Source organism: Felis catus, chromosome A2 (genome assembly GCF_018350175.1).
Source record: "Felis catus isolate Fca126 chromosome A2, F.catus_Fca126_mat1.0, whole genome shotgun sequence".
NCBI classification, from domain to species: Eukaryota; Metazoa; Chordata; class Mammalia; order Carnivora; family Felidae; genus Felis; species Felis catus.
This window is the reverse complement of record NC_058369.1, coordinates 14,240,404-14,256,797: the sequence shown is the minus strand read 5'-3', so window position 1 is coordinate 14,256,797 and position 16,394 is coordinate 14,240,404. Positions and strand designations below refer to the sequence as shown.

The following is a 16,394-nucleotide window of genomic DNA, read 5'->3' as shown; positions in this document are numbered from 1 at the left end:
AGACTAAGAGCCCTTTTTAGGGAAGAGACGGGGGGGGGGGGGCTCCAGGCACCCCCACCCCAGTAGAGTGAAAGGTCTCAGGCTGCCAGCTGTTCACCAGGGTCCAGAGCCTCCTGGCAACTCGCCAAGGATCATGGGATGAAGAGGAGATCCTTACCCTGGGGGAATGAAGGGGGTAAGATCTCAAGATTTTGTCCCTCAGGCAAAAGGTTAATCTAAGAAATAAAGAGCTCCTTGCTATTATAAAATCAGTGAACAAACAAAAAACAGCCCAAGACAAAAAAAAAAAAAAAAAAAAAAAGGCAAAGAAACAAAGAAACACCAGGTCACCAGGAAAGAAACAAATAACTTAAAAAAATATATGACAAAACATAAAAGACCGATAACGGAGAAAGTCAGGCTGACCCCTCACTGAAGGGCTATTTGCAAGTATTACAACTGTGCCAGGAGATGGGGGTGGGCAAGGAGGGGGCGGTGGCGGGGGGCACACCTCTTTGCAGGTGGTCTGGCCAACACTTTGGAATGTGTGCTACCCCAGTACATGAGCCTGAGGATTCACTGGCCCTAAGGCCACCGTCAGCTGCTGGTCCCAGCAAAGGCCTGGAAGGGAAGCGACGCAGAGGGAGGGGACAGAGGGAATGTGTAACTCACATCCCCATGGGGAGAAGCCACTCAGCCTGTCACTAATGAGCACAGCCCACCTTGACTAAGTGAGCAAGGTCAACACCACCGGTGACAGGACCTATAGACAGCCTGCATCCCCAACATGATGCCCTAGGAGGGACTTGACATTGCTGCAGTGAGATTCCTACCAAAGATGGACCCCACAGGCTAACCATGAGTAAACAGCACACAGTCCACACCAAAGGACACTGCAAAAAAAAAAAAAAAAAAAAAAAGCGTGGAGCTTGTGGATGATGAGGAAAGACTGGGGCACATCACAGATCAGGGGAGACTAGGCAGATCGGATGATGAAATGCATTGTGGGAGCCTGGACCAGAATGAGAACATTAGGGGAAATGCTGGGGAGATCTGAATTCAGGCTGGAGGTGAGCTCCAAAGTTGCCTCGATGGTATTTTCTGGTTCAGGTAGCTGTATCCTGTATGATGCTAATATCCTGTATGATGCTAACATTGGCAGCTGGATGAAGGGTCTACCAGAACTCTGATTATTTTTGTCACTTTTCTGTAAGGCTGAAATTATTTGAAAATAAAAAGCTAAAAAAAAATGCCTTAAGGCAACCATGACCTTCTGGATTTGCTACAGGTTTCGGAGAAACCAATTTCAGAGGTCTGCGGCTGCTGAGGGGCTGGCTGGCTGGTCTGGCCCCTCCTTGTCCAGTTGGTGCCTCCAAGTCAGCAGCTTAGTATCTTGGGCTGGGGAAGGGCTCTGGCAGCCATGGGAGCCCCGTGAGAGGGACTGGGGCTGCTGCCTGGTTTGTGGGGAGACCGATGCTCTTCTTGGCAGGCATAGCCTGACCCTGGCCTCTCTTAAAAAAATTTTTTTTAATGTTTTTATTTTATTTTTGAGAGAGAGACAGACAGAACATGAGCAGGGGAGGGGCAGAGAGAGAGGGAGACACAGAATCCAAAGCAGGCTCCAGACTCAGCTGTCAGCACAGAGCCCAACGAGGGGCTTGAACCCACGAACCATGAGATCATGACCTGAGCTGAAGTCAGACGCTTAACCGACTGAGCTACCCAGGCACCCCCTGATCCTGGTCTCTCTTTGGAGCAGGGTGTTAGAGGTCAGCAGCTGCAGGGCCCCAGGCCACGGCCTTTGCTCAAGGTCATCTCTGGCTCTAAGTGTGGGATGAGAACTGGGAGTGTGGGATGAGAACTGGGAGTGAAGGCAGGCGATAAACACAATGACACAATGGTAGCTATTGTTTATTAAATCCCTTTGTTCCTGTGTTCTTTCATCTGGCCAGCCTTCACCACTGGGTATAGGTGCTGCTTTACCAATGGGGAAGTTAAGGCAGCATGCGTTCCCTGCTAGAGACCACTAATGGTGACAATCGCTGTCACTAACAATTAGGGGTGTCACGGTCACCGGTTTCTCTCTCCATTTTGCTGATGAGACATGGAAAAACCTGGTCAGACCAACAGCAGAGGGAACTCCAACCTTGACATAGGACTCCAAAAGTCATGGCCATATGTTTCTCTAAGAAACCCTGGCCCCTAGGCCAGCCTCAACACCATTTCATCCCAAATGATTCTCCTGGAGAACCATGTGCCTTTTAAGACTTTGTTTAACCTGAAGGAACAACGGCTTAAGGGAAGGATGGAAGAGGGGATCTGGCTGTACTCAGTAGTCCCCTGAAGGCAACTTGCAAAGCCCAGCAGAACACAAACAACCTGTTCACAGAGCTAAAGGGACGCCATGGGTTCCTGGGCTGCGATGGATCGGAGGTGACCAAGGCTCTGTCCCTAGGACATGATCCTGGAAGAGGCAGTCAAGGGCTGGCTTGGCACTCCACCGGGACAGAAGTCAGAGTCTGTATCACCAAGGTGGGGCTCTGGGTAAGCAGTCCCTGTTATGGGCTGGCACCTGGCAGAAGGAAGGTGTGGGAGGAGATCAGGGACCAAGGCCTGGTGTCTGGGGGCCTGAGAACTTCCAGTCTTGAACTTGGAAGATAGCCTTGAACTGTTGGCTCCCATAAGCCTGGAGGAAGTCAGCAGAAATCATGTCTGGGAGATGACACCCTGGGCCTTGCCTGACTTAAAAAATTTAAACCTAAGATAATGAGGCACATGGGCAGGCTGGGCATTTGAAACATATTTTGAAACACAGACATTTGAAAACACAGAACATCTGATTGGGAAGAACCCCAGCTGCCCTACCTTCCAGACATGGGGCCCCACATGAAATATTGCTCAGTGCCTCCGAGGCTCTGGTCCCCTGGCAGTAGAGGTGAATTAGGGACAGTAGACAGTGACACATGGTGGTATCTGATAAAACGGAAAAATAAGAAGCAGAGGCCTCTTGAGACCCTCAAGTGACACAGCCCGCAGATTCGAGAAGGGTGACCACGAAAGGGAGCCCAGCCCGAGGTGTTGGCCGTGAAGAGAGGACCTGGGCTGGGCTGGTCAGTGAGCCTACTCCTCCTCCTGTTCTAACATGACTGTCCACAGAACTGCAGGCTTTCCAGTTATTCCCCTAATCTCCCTTTTCTGCCCCAGAATCCCACTCCCTCATGCCCCAGCCCATCTGGGTTTGTCTGATGTGTTTTTTCACCATGAGCTTGGGTTGTGTGGTCTTGGGAGGACCTTGGAGGTGAGCCCTCCTCATGACATTACACCTGAGAACACAGACAATCCAGGTGAGACTGACTTGGACCTCTTGGTTAAGGTGGGGTCTGCCAGATGTCTGTCCCCCTGCTGAGTGACACTTTTCCAGACTCTTCTCCTTGGAACCAGCCCACCTTTGGGGGTCAGGGGAGTTAAGCTCTCTTCCTGGAGGGGGAGAATACATGACTGGGTATTCTTACACAGGAACTGTGGCCTCTTCTCCCCAACTAATTTACTTTTTCTGTCATTTATTCAGATCAGTATGACCTTGGGGTGCTTGGTGGCTCCATTGGTTAAACGTCCGACTTCAGCTCAGGTCATGATCTCAGAGTTCGTGGGTTCGGGCCCCACGTCAGGCTCTGTGCTGACAGTTTAGAACCTGGAGCCTGCTTCCAATTCCGCATCTCCCTCTCTCTGCCCCTCCCCCTCTCACACTCTGTCTTTCTCTCCCTCTCTCTCAAAAATGAATAAACATTTAAAAATATATATATCAGTATGACCTTGTAGATGACCGCTTCATACTCTGGGTTAAAACAAGATGATCTGTTACTCATTGGCTGCTTTGATCTTCTAATGCTGGCCCCAGGCCAAGACGTCTTGCACCCACTGGAGGTGGAGGGGCAGGTTTGGCAGGAGGGTGGTGGGGGTGGAGGGCAGTGGGGGGATCAACACGACGCAGATGACAAGGGGTGGTCCAAAGTAGCTGCAGGAGTTGGACAAAGTGTGCTCAAGGGACAGATGTTGATGTGTGCCTGTGGGCCCCAAGCCTGATTCTGTAGATACAGAGGTGAGGCAGGGTGGTGCAGGGCAGGGTGTAAGCTCCTGTCTGAGGCCCAGCTCTGCTTCTCATCATCCTGGTCCTTGCTGCTCCCATGTCTTCCCTCCACCCCACTTGCTCACTGTGCTCCTCTGGCTCGTGTGACCCCAGCCTTCCACAGGGCCCTCTGGGTTGCCCGGTGGCTGGGCAGTGGGCACCAAAGGGAATTCACTCCTTTGTTCCCAGTAAGAGGAACCCAGACAAGGAGGAAAGGTGCCACTGGGCAGGGCCAGGGCCTGGCCGGTCTGGGAGCCTGTGAGTGGGGGCTTGAAGGTTCTAGAATCCTCTTGTCCTGATCCTTGAAGGGATGGTCCTGGAAAGGGGAGCCCTAAGGACTGCCCTGCTCTGGTCCAATATACACTACCCCTCTGGGGTTCCTTTGAGTCTGATTAACTGTGTGCCTGCCAAGTACACACTCTGGGGAAACGGCACCACAGTGGTAGGGGGCGGGGAGTGTGGGCAGAGGACCCACAGCGATGCTGGTGAGCGGGGCTCTGTGGTAGGAGAGGTGCAGGGCAGGGTATGTCCTGGGGTCTGGGAAGGAGCACCCCGTGTAGCCAGAGCAGTAAAAAGGGGGGCTCCCCCAAGGCTGGAGCCAGCTCAGGCTGATCAGGGAAATAAAGGCAGGCGAGCGCATGCGGGCCAAGGAAGGCTCTGCTAGTGGGAGAGCACAAAACACCCCCATCCCACAACATCCCTGTTGGTTCTTCTACCTCTGGACCCCAGCCAGGATGATCCCCCAAATCCCTCCCCCAGTGCCTCTCCTCAGTGTTTGAGACCCTAAGATGGCATTTGGGAACTCCGAACACCTGCGTGGTAGCCTGTCCTATCTCACGGTGATGACGAGCACCCTCTGGGGACACAACCCAGACAGCCACCCACAAGAGAACAAGTTCTCGCAGGTGGCAGGGTCACACAGCCGGTCCACACAACAAGAGAGAAGAGCCGGCTGCTGCCACACGCAACTGACAGGCACAAATCTCAGACAAAACAGTGGAGAAAGAGAAGCCAACACAAAAGACTGTGCACCAAGTGAGTCTAAGTCACATCCAAGCACAGTAATACAAAGTGGCCTTCTGTACAAGTGGAATGTTATTCAGCTTTAAAAAAAATTTTTTTTAAATGTTAATTTAATTTTGAGAGACAGAACACATGTAGGGGAGGGGCAGAAGAGGAGACACAGAATCCGAAGGAGGCTCCAGGCTCTGAGCTGTCAGCATTAGAGCCCGACATGGAGCTCGAACCCACGAACTGCAAGATCATGACCTGAGCTGAAGTCGGCTGCTTAACCGATTGAGCCACCCAGGTGACCTGAACATTATTCAGCTTTCAAGAGCAACGAAATTCTGACACAGGCTACAGGATGGAGGAACCTTGAGGACATCACGCTAAGTGAAATAAACGAGTCACAAAAGGACAAAGATTTAAATCCACTTCTGTGACGTCTCTAGAGTCCCTAAATTCATGGAGGCAGAAAGCAGAATGGTGGGTGCCAGGGGCCGAGGGAGGGGCATGGGGGGGTTCGTGTTTAATGGGGGACAGAGTTTCAGTTTGGGAAGATGGAAAAGTTCTGGAGCTGGTTGGTGGTCATGGCTGCACAGCAATGAGGATGCACTTCATGTCAGTGAACTATATGCAAAGCAAAGGGGGGGGCAGTATATTTTAAGTTGTGTATATTTCATCACAATTTAAAAAATCAGGGGCACCTGGGTGGCTCAGCCGGTTGAGCAACTGACTTCGGCTTGGGTCGTGCATGATCACACGGTTCATGAGTTTGAGCCCCACATCGGGCTCGCTGCTGTCAGCGCAGAGCTCTCGTCGGACCCTCTGTCTCCCCCACCCCTCTCAAAAATAAACAAACATTTAAAAATTAAGTAAAATAAAATAGATCAAGCACAACAATAAAGCGTCAGCAGTGGTAAAGATCAGAATGGGGTTTGCTGTGGGAGGTAGGACAGGGAAGGGCCACGGAGGAGCCAGAGTGGGGCTTGAAACGTTCTGCATGTTGATCAGATTTCACAGGTGAACACACATGTAAAACTTCCTTGAGCTGTGGACGGAAGTTACTCACTTTCCCGTGTGTCAGTTATACCACAAGAAAAAAATTAAACATTAAAGAAGAGAATCCCCAAACTTGGCCAGCCTCTCCCAGACCGCCTGACCCTGAACCTGGGCACTGTGTTCTTTTAAATTGTTTTTTTTAACATTTATTTATTTTTGAGACAGAGAGAGACAGAGCATGAACGGGGGAGGGTCAGAGAGAGGGAGACACAGAATCTGAAACAGGCTCCAGGCTCTGAGCTGTCAGCACAGAGCCTGATGAGGGGCTCAAACTCACAGACCTCGAGATCATGACCTGAGCCGAAGTCGGCCGTTTAACCGACTGAGCCACCCAGGCGCCCCTGGGTACTGTGTTCTTAACTCCGAGGGGACTCCGATGGCAGCAGGGGTGATCTGCATTGCTCACTGATGCTCACCTTTCCCCTCACCTGTGGAGAACGCCTGCTCATGATTTTGGCAATGACTAAAAGTCCGAGGAGATGCCTAAGCTCCTAGAAGGAAGGCCACATGTACAAGGGATGTCTGCCCCCCTTCTGGAGACAGCACACTGGGTAGACACCCACTCTGTCTCTGTCACCTGGGAGAAAGGCGGGGCTGACCCTCCCCTTGATTCTAGGGTGACCCTCAGTTTGGAGCACCAGACCCAAAGACTGGGATTTCTGAGGGAACCACTGGGCCGGAGAAGTCCTCTTTCTCTCAGGAGGGGAAACAGGTAGGCCCCAAGGGGAGCTGACAGAGCCAAGGCCAGGGAGGGAGGTGGACATATGTCTTCATGACTCGGGATGCCCTGGGGCCCAATGGTTCTAGCAGAACTTGGGAGCTGACAAAGAACCTGGCAGGTGCTAGAAGCACTTAGACTTTTTCACCCTGGAGCCCACAAAGCTCCCTTTCTAGTTCAGCCAGTTTGGGATGGGTCTCTGTCCCTTGCACAGCCTTCTAGAGCCCTGATCTGTGTATTTCCCTTATACTCTTCCGGGCCCGTGCTGCATTTCCAACCATGGACAATGGCATCCTGCGGCCCCGGTGCGCCCAGCCTCAGTACGTTCTCTGGGCGTACCTCTAACAGGTACCCACGGCCTGGGATTCAGGTGCCAGAGTCTCTGCTAAAAGTGGAGTGAGATGGGGCTCACCCCCCACATGCCATGGGCAGGCAGCATTCACAGACCAGCCCCAATCAACAAAAATTCATTTTTTGTACCATATTTCTGTTCCACTCATCAAAAAACAAAGCAAAGCAGGGTCGGGAGGCAATTCAGCAATATAACATACTGAACAGCACTGTCTAGGAAATGTGAACCAGGTGCTTTGGGATCTTAGGTAGCCCAGGCTATGAGCCCCACGCAGCAGCCTCTCCACGTGTGCATCCGTCCTAATACACGCTCCTAATACACGCACCTGCACACACACATTTGTGCCCAATTCCCTCAGAAGCTCCCTGACCAAGGCCACCATTCATGTTCATGAGCGCTTGTGTGCACCACCCCATGGGGCCAAGGAAATGTTTACATAAAGCGAGGGGGGGGGGTTCTCGGCTGATGGAGTTTACAAGCAGTCGTGGACAGATCCTGTAATCTCTCAGTAAACGGAAGCCAATTAACATCCTATCTGCCTGTTGATAAAGGCTGTTTTCTTTTCCAGTTAATGGGCATTAACTTCTGCCTAAGAGAGCGGTAGCATCTTACATAATGGCTGTTCCCTGTTAACCCAGACCCCACCAGCTGCTGCCCGTCTCTCCCTGCTGCATTCCCTTCTATTCGTGCCTTTCAGACAAACTGGTCACCACAACCTTGTGTTGCAGTCTCTATGGGTCAGGCACTCAGGCATCCAAGTCCTAAAAGATACAGAACATCCTATTGTCAATCACTGTCCTCGGCCCTTGCAAGAAAGTGTTGCCAACACCTGTCACCAACTGCACCGTAGTGATCTACAACAAACCGAGGCACGCGGTGGTACTCGGGTCCCTCTAATAAGAGGGTGCACTTGTGTAAAGCCCTCACCCCAAAAGTCTTGTTTTCTCACTCGCCATGTGGAGCCTAGCACAGTGCTTGTATCCACTCAGTTATTTGCCAGATAAGGCAATTAACTTTCAAGACACACCAAGTTCTGCTTTGGCTGCACTCTCCCCACCCCATGCCTAGCAAACTCCTCTGCACCCTTCAAAGCCCTCCCTAAATGTCCCAGCCTCACCTCCCAAAACTTAGCTGCTCTGCCCTACACTGAGCACCCCGTGGTTCCCTGCTGCACCAGGAGGGGTCACTTTCCATTAGCTTCCTCTGCTAGGCTTGGGGTGGGGGGTGTCTGTGGAAGGCAATGGCCTGGGCTGCGCTCAGTGTCCATGCTTAGCAAGAAGTCAGAAGCATATACCTACACACAGGTGGTTTTTCTGTCCATCTTCCTGCCCTTCAGACATCCTTCATGTGGCAGCAGAAATGTACCTTTTCTATCACTGTCCGCCTCATTCCCTAAGTAGGAACGTGTACAGGCTCCCAGTTACACCATGCTGGTGTTTTGGGAAGATGGGGTCCAGCGTGTGACCTTGGACGTGTTACTAAACCTCCTCAGGGCTCAGTTTCCATCCATCACCATCTTTCCAGGGTCCTGCTGCTCAAGTGGGTCATGGGTACTGGTTAAGTATTGGTAAGTATCATTCTGCCTAATAAGGAGTCAGATGGACCTGGGATGGAGCCCATCACCGCCCTACTAAGGGCCCTACTGAGCAGGCCTCACCAGTTCCTGGATCTCACCATTCAGCCTGCATTCCCCATGCCAGGGTCTCTAAAAGAGTTGAGCATTGGTCCCTGGTCTCCAGCGCCGCTCCCCGCTTTTTCCAGGTTCATCTCCCCAAAGAGTTAAACAGAAGTTGGAAAGTGGCGCCCCACTGCCCACCAGGTGGTTTAGGAAGCACGTGCTCCCCGCCAAACACTACCACGCCAGTGCCGCTGTCCGGCACAACAGGTGGGGCAGTCTCTGACTCTCACGTTCAGGGCTGGCCGACACTTGGCTCTGATCGGTGTGCTCCAGGCCAAAGGGGCTGTTCACAGCCCCCAAACCTGTCCCTTCTTCAAGGCCTGGCTCTTATACATCGCCTTGCCAGCCCAAGGCTAGACTAGCCACTGGCTAAGGCCTGGCCAGTAAGGGGTCCTGTCTCCCCTTTGTGCTGTAAGCCAAGCTCCCTCCCCTCTTCTGGCTGCGGGGACCTGCCCACCACCACAGGGGAGAGGCAGGGTCTAGCATCTTCCTCCAGCTCTGAGCTGCTACACCAGGTGTTTCCAGGAACACCTGTCCCAGAACCTCCAGGACACTTGTGCAGGATTCCTGAGCTCCTCCTCGGGCATATTAAGTCACAGCTGCCACAGTGAGGTCTGGGAGCCTACCCCTTAGACAGGGCCGGGACAAATACCGCAGCCTGGGTGGGGCTTGGGTCTGCGTGGCTAATTAAGACTTAACTGAAACATACATACTCGCTTTTTCAACTCATCCCATGGCAAAGGCATGCGACCTGCGGACAGAACAGCACTGACGTCTTTTGGGAGCCCTTCACTGGCACATTTGATCAGGGAAGGCTTGCAACTACTCACAAGGTGGCCTCATCTCACGGGTGGGAAAGCACAGGCTGCTAGAGGCTCTCCGCTAAGGTATGCTGGCGATGCCTTGCCTCAAGTGGCCTCAAGGTTAAGTCCCCTCTTGTGCCTGTCACCGGCTCCATGGACCAGGTCCCTCAATCCTCTCTCAAATTCCATGCCTTGGGTCCCACAACATCCAGGCTCACTTGTTCCCTTTGCTGACAACGCTTCGCCATCTGGCTGACTCCTTGCTGGCTTTCAGATCTTCGAGAACCTTCCCCTCCCTGAGTTAGCACCTCAGTCCTCTGCTAGAATTGATCAACTACAGAGCCCCAACCACTTGGGGATCCATATCTGTGTCCCCTACCCTTCAGAGCCCCAGTACTTCTGCTTCCTCTGCACCTGTCCCTGTCCCCGGTGCATAGATTTTTACAGACTGTAAAACAACGGGGTGGTCAGGCTTCAAGTTTGTTCCATTCCTGGAGGCAGACTGCCTGCGGTGTTTCGGTACAGCTCACAGACATCAGTGTCTAACAGCGGCAGAAAGCATGCATGCCACGTGACTGCTTAAAGGACAGGGGTCTGGATTTGGGCTGACCTAGGTTCATCTTGGCTCCCCTTCTGTTCTCCCTGCAGGTGGGGCAAAGGCCCCTAAGTCTTGATGACCCCTCTATAAACTGAGATGATCTAGGACCAAGCTCACAGTCCTGTAAGCATGCGCCAATGGCTAGCAAATACATGTTTACTTGCCCAGGTCCTTGCTAGCTCTGGGCAGATGCCTCCACCTTCCAGTAGGGAGGCAGGTGAGTGAGCGGCCGTGTGCTCCAACCCTACCCGCCCCCTTCTGCCTGAAGCGGCAGACGCCACTAGACAAGCATTTCTTTGCATGACATCCTGACAGAAATTCTGGCTTTGCAGCTACAGGGATTAAATGGTGTCCCCTAAAGTTCATGTCCCACCAGAACCTCAGAAGGTGACTCTATTTGGAAATAGGGTCTCTGCAGGTGAAATCAGTTAAGGACACTGAGATCGTACTGAATTTATGGTGGGTCCTAAATCCAATGATGGGTGTCCTTGTAGGAAGACACACACACACACACACACACACACACACACACACACACACACACACGGGGTGCCTGGGTGGCTCAATCAGTTGAGCACCTGACTTTGGCTCAAGTCATGATCTCGCGGTCCGTGAGTTCGAGCCCCGCGTCGGGCTCTGTGCTGACAGCTCAGAGCCTAGAGCCTGCTTCGGATTCTGTGTCTCCTTCTCTCTCTGTCCCTCCTCCACTCCCGCTCTCTCTCTCTCCCCCCTCTAAAAATAAATAAACATTAAAAAAAAAAAAAGAAGAAGACACACACGCAGGGAAGAAGGCTGTGTGGAGATGGAGGCAGAGATTGGGATGATGTGGCTCCAAGCCGAAACCCCAAAGATTGTCAACAACTACCACAGCCAGGAGAGAGGCCTGGTAAGATTCTCCCTTAGATCCCTCAGTAGAAACCGACCTGCTGTCTCAGTCTGTTTGGGCTGGTAACAGAAGACCATAAACTGGGTGGGTTATGGACAACAGAAATGTATTTCTCACAGTTCTGGAGGCTGGAAAGTTCAAGAATCAAGGTGCCAGCAGACTGAGTGTCTGGTGACAGCACTTTTCCGGGTTCACAGATAGCTAATGTATTGCTGTGCCTCATAAAACAGAAGGGGCAGGGCCTCTTTTACAAGGGCATTAATCCCATTCATGAGGCCTCCACCCTCATGACCTACTCACCTCCTTAAGGCCCCACCTCCTAATGCCATCACGTTGTGGATTAGGTTTCAAAATATGAATTTTAGGGTGCCTGGGTGGCAAAGTTGGTTAAGCGTCCGACTTCGGCTCGGGTCATGATCCTGCAGCTCGTGAATTCTAGCCCCGCATCAGGTTCTGTGCTGCCAGCTCAGAGCCTGGAGCCTGCCTTGGATTCTGTGTCTCCCTCTCTCTCTGCCGTTCCCCAACTCGCGCTCAAAAATAAATAAACATTAAAAAAAAGTAAAAATATGAATTTTAGGGAGACAGATGCATTCCATCTACAGCATCTGCCAACACCTTGATTTTGGCCTTCTGCTCTCCACAACTATGACAGAATAACTTTCTCTTGTCTTAAGCCACCCAGCTTGTGGTAATTTGTCACAGCAGGCCCAGGACACTAACAAGACAGGAGTCTTCTAAGATCAAAGTTCCTGGTACTGGCTGGTGACCTGCCCACGAACCTGAGGTCACTGCTTCCCTCCGTGGACCTCTCAGGTCATCCTGTTGACACAGCTTTGATAGAAAACTTGGCTTCTGCTGATCTTTGTTAAGACCCTAGAATCCAAGCATTCAGCTGCAGCAAAAGGTACTCAGTGAAGAAAACACACGTTGACAAGCATATTTTAAAAATAGTGCAGTGATGAAGGAAGGGCCGCCGGAGGCAATGTTCTACTTCTTCAACTAAGTATCAGCTTCGTTATCCTTTATACTTTCTTTTCATGTGCACATCATATACTTTTTATTAAGTGTTTCACAATAAAAATAAAGAATATATGTGCTTTTAAAAAGAGCTGGTTTGCAAAACCTAACCAAGCTGAAAGTTCTGACCATTTCAGTATTCCTGTATTGTCTAGTTGCCAAAACAGAAGCACAAAAAAACAGGATGACAGGTGCGAAAAGGCCTGGCCTCAGTCAAAAGGTGCTCTCCACCTGGCACCAAGAGTGGGCAACAGCCGACGACTCGAGAGAATCTCAAGACAGCTTCCCCAAAAGATTTACATCTGACTTATCTCAACTTCATCTGACACCCAAGTGATTTTGCTGGATCCGAGTGGGAAAAAAACTTTTACACCTCTTAAAAAAAATGTTAGACATCTTAAGACCTCCCCTCCCAGGACTGTGGCCAATACCCATGTCTCTGTCTTGCAGGGACCCCCCCCCCCACACACACACCCAAGGTTTCCTCCAGAGCTCCACAGAATAGGGATTCAAATAGTTCTTGGACTGAACGTTAGTCTAACTGTGGAAGAGAAACACAAGTATAATGTTTAATCACCACCAGGCTAGAACGCCAAGGAGATGGACAGAAAGCACAGAAGTGTTCAAAAGGATCTCGTAGGCTGTGCTTTACCTATCAGACTGGAGAGACCAAAACACTGGATAATATCTATTCTGGATGCTGGGAGAGAAAACAAGAATTCCACCTTCACAGCCGAGAGACAACTGATGGCAGCACAGCCTCTCTGGAGGAACATTAACCATTTAAACGGACATGCCCTTTGGCATGGGAGTTCCAGGAAGACAGGGAGGTTTCGAAGGGTCTGTGCTGGAGCCCCACACACATTCATTCCATATTTGCTCATGCATGGTTCCATCTATTCATTGAAGCTCAGTTTGCAAGAGAAGCTACGAGTGACAACCTGAACAGTCATCAGCGAGGGACTGGCTATTACACTGGCACACCCATTTGATAAAAAGCTCATGCAAATGTATCAGGGGTTTAGAAGAGGTGGGGGATATACATCTTTCCCCCACGCCATAGACTATCTCTGGAAGGAAACAGGGCAATTAACAATGGATGCCTCTAGAAGGGCAGAGTGCAGATAAGGGGAGACGTGCTTAATTTTCACTGGATGCCCTTTTGGACTTTTTTTTTTTTTTTTTTTTTTTACCACGTACATCAATTACCTTGTCAAATTTTATAGATTTGCGTATGTATATATAAGAAAGGTGTATACATCTGTATTTATAAAATGTGTGTCTATGCATATATGAGTGTGATGTACATACATGTGTATATCTACTTATAAGCATATACGTACACATACATAAACACACACGTTTTAAATGACTCCTTTTGAATTTGGACAGAAAACCCCAATGGCTTCAGTTTCTCCAGGAGAAGCTGAAGGTGACCCTCCAGAATATTCTGGCACCATCTTTGCAGGGAGAGACCAAAGGGGGGTAAGAGGCACGATGCAAACCTTACAGGAAACCACACCACACTACTACTTTTCAACAACAGAGCCACCCGTTCCTTCTACGCTGCACACTTGCAAGTTACACTCCAGGGAACTTGAAAAGTTCCAGAAAAATCATTAGTCCCAGCACCACACCAGGCTCCAGTTTTACAGTTTGGCTCTAAGTGGCTGTAACATTAGCTCGCCCCACTCTGAAGAGTGTTTCCTTACTCTCCAGGTTTATCAACTTTAGGGGCCCAAGGAGGTCTTGAGGGTCAGTGAGGGGCTTCAGTCTGCAAGAGCCGGAGCCAGAGGCGGGAGGCCAGCGGCTCCCTCCCAGGTGACCTAGCCTCTGGTGGCACCCCAGGTGTTGAAGTCCCACTCCTGCAAGGTCCCCACCCCCACCGAGCCCCAGGACTCGGAGACACGTGCTACAGCAACAATCAGGGGCCACCCCTTCCAGCTCAGTCTTTCTGGACTCAAAGTCATGACTCCTGAGGAACAGCTGCAGGGAAGGTAGGGGTCCCTTCCCCTGCCAACCCCTCAGAGATAAGCACAACAGATGGGCAAAAACAGGGAAGGTCTACAGAGAAGAGTCAGCAATGCTCAGGGAGGGATGGGCTCTGCCTCCCCAACTGAAGTCCCTTTAGGTTTGTTGTTGGTAAAATGGAGATAATTGTAATTTCGTCCAGCCAAAGGGATTATTCTAAGCCTAGAGGTTACTTTATAGACTCTCATAAATGAAAATATAACATCTGGGTGGGCTTTTCTTTTGGGTGGGGGAAGGGTTCAAGGATTACAGAGAGGGGCACAAACATGGGTGCACCTGTAAGAAGGTACGGGTGGGCACACAGACTGAGGGTGTGTGATGGAGAGAGGAACTGTAAAGGCACAGGGCAGATGCAGGGGTAGGGGGAGAGTACCTGAGGACCCTGACCCGAGTTGCTGAAGGGAGGGGGCAAGTGAGAAGGGCACAGACCTGGATGTGAGCAAAATTAGTGAGGGGATATGACCCGGACCAGGTGTGAGTGCGGGGCCAGAGTTTAGCATCACAGGCTCAGGCATGGGTATAGTAGGGGATGTAGGCCCTGTTGCAGAGGTGGGGGTGCATGGATCTGGGTGTGGAGATGTCACTGAGAGGGACGATCTTAGGTGATGTGGGGGTGTGCAATGTCAGGTGTGTGTGAGAGAGTATCAGTGGGGGTACAGACTCAGATGCCTGTGGGTGTGAAGCCTCAACTGTGCAGAGCTCCTGGGGGCATGGCTCTAGAGGTGTGGGGAATGTCAGAGAAGTGGGCAGTATCAGGTGTATGGGGGGGGGGGTTGTCAACAAGAAGGGACGTGGTGTCAGGTGTGCGCGGACTGACCGTGAAGGTTCAGATTCGGCTGGGAGGGTCCCCAGGGAGCACCGGATGCGGGGTGCAGGGATGGGGGGGTTTAACCTCTCCCTGCCCCTTTGACGCTGCTGTCACGCCCTGCCTCGTCCGCCCCCGCCCCAGGATACATGACAGGACCGTGCCTCGCCCTCGCTCGGCCCAAGGGGAGCGGACCCTCCGACGCTTGCGCCACCCCGCGCCCCCTGCTCCCCCTTACCGTCTGGGACGCGTCGCCTTCACCACCGCCGCCGCCGCCGCCGCCGCCGCCGCCGCCTCCGGCCACCACGGCCCCGCCTCGCGCACCCTCAGCGCGCGCCGCGGGAGGGGTCCACGCCACGCTCCGATTGGCTGCGCGTTGGCCAATCAGCGTTCGGAAAGACAGGGATTGGTTAGCATGAAATAGACAGGCAGCCCCTAGAGCCAATCACTGAGGGGCAAAGGCGGGCTATTGGGTGAGGTTTTTGGTCCCAGAGGTGGTCTCTCAGGGTGCGAGGTGCCGGGAGGTGAGGGCCTGGAGGTAGGCGAAGATTGGAACTCTGGCGGAAGACGAGCAGCCCTGACGACCAATCCCTGGGGGGCAAGAGAAGTGGCTGGCGCGGCCGGCTCGAGAAGAACGGAGGGCGTAGCCTGGAGGGCGATGAGGATTGGCTACAAAGCCGAAGACAGGCAGGCCCAAAGGCCGGTCGCAGGGGCAGTGGGCGGTGCACCTCCGAGCCGGCTGGCGTGTGCAAGGTGCAGAGTTTGGCCCGGAGGGCGACTGCCGTAGATGGCCTTGGATGCCCCATGCAGGGTCCCCTGAGGCTATGTCAAAGAGGCTGTCCTTCTGACCACACAGCACGGAAGCAAGACCTCCAACTCTGGCTGTGAACATGGGCCATCGCGGCTGAAAGATTCCTGGGATAATTCTCCATTCTTTCACTCTCCGTTATTTCTCTGCTAAAGACACGGAGAGGGCAGATTCTCTGAGGTCACTCGGGCTTGTCCTCTGCAGCTCCAGGTTGTTGTGAAGATGTGGAAACAGGTGGAATCCTACCTACGAGCTTTGTGGTTTTCTGGAAGTGTTTGACTTCTCTGAGTTCATGATATCCCCATTAGGCCTTCTCCCGGATAAGCCTTTTGTGAATTAACTGAAAACTAATCCTGATCCTAGGAGGTCAAAGCCACCATTGGCAGAGAGGTCAAGCTCCATGCCCACGGCGCTTCAAGTGGCTAAATCTGGGGGGTGAATTTAGAGCAACCTGCTCTTTGCAAGTGGGGTAAGGCAGTGTCAGAGAAGAACCACCAGAGGCCTGAGCGGTCTGGGTCGAATCTATGTC

The 16,394-nt window shown here is 52.0% G+C and overlaps 1 protein-coding gene across 2 annotated transcripts in view; it reads right to left on the bottom strand.

The window, feature by feature from the left end:
• Positions 1-15,396, bottom strand: part of SLC25A42 (solute carrier family 25 member 42) — a 30,565-nt gene extending 15,169 nt beyond the window's left edge. For both annotated transcript variants that reach the window (XM_019820110.3, XM_003982095.5), the window contains exon 1: positions 15,296-15,396. The gene's annotated coding sequence lies outside the window, so the exon portion shown is untranslated. The remainder of the gene's footprint in view (positions 1-15,295) is intronic.
• Between the last annotated feature and the right edge of the window lie 998 nt (positions 15,397-16,394).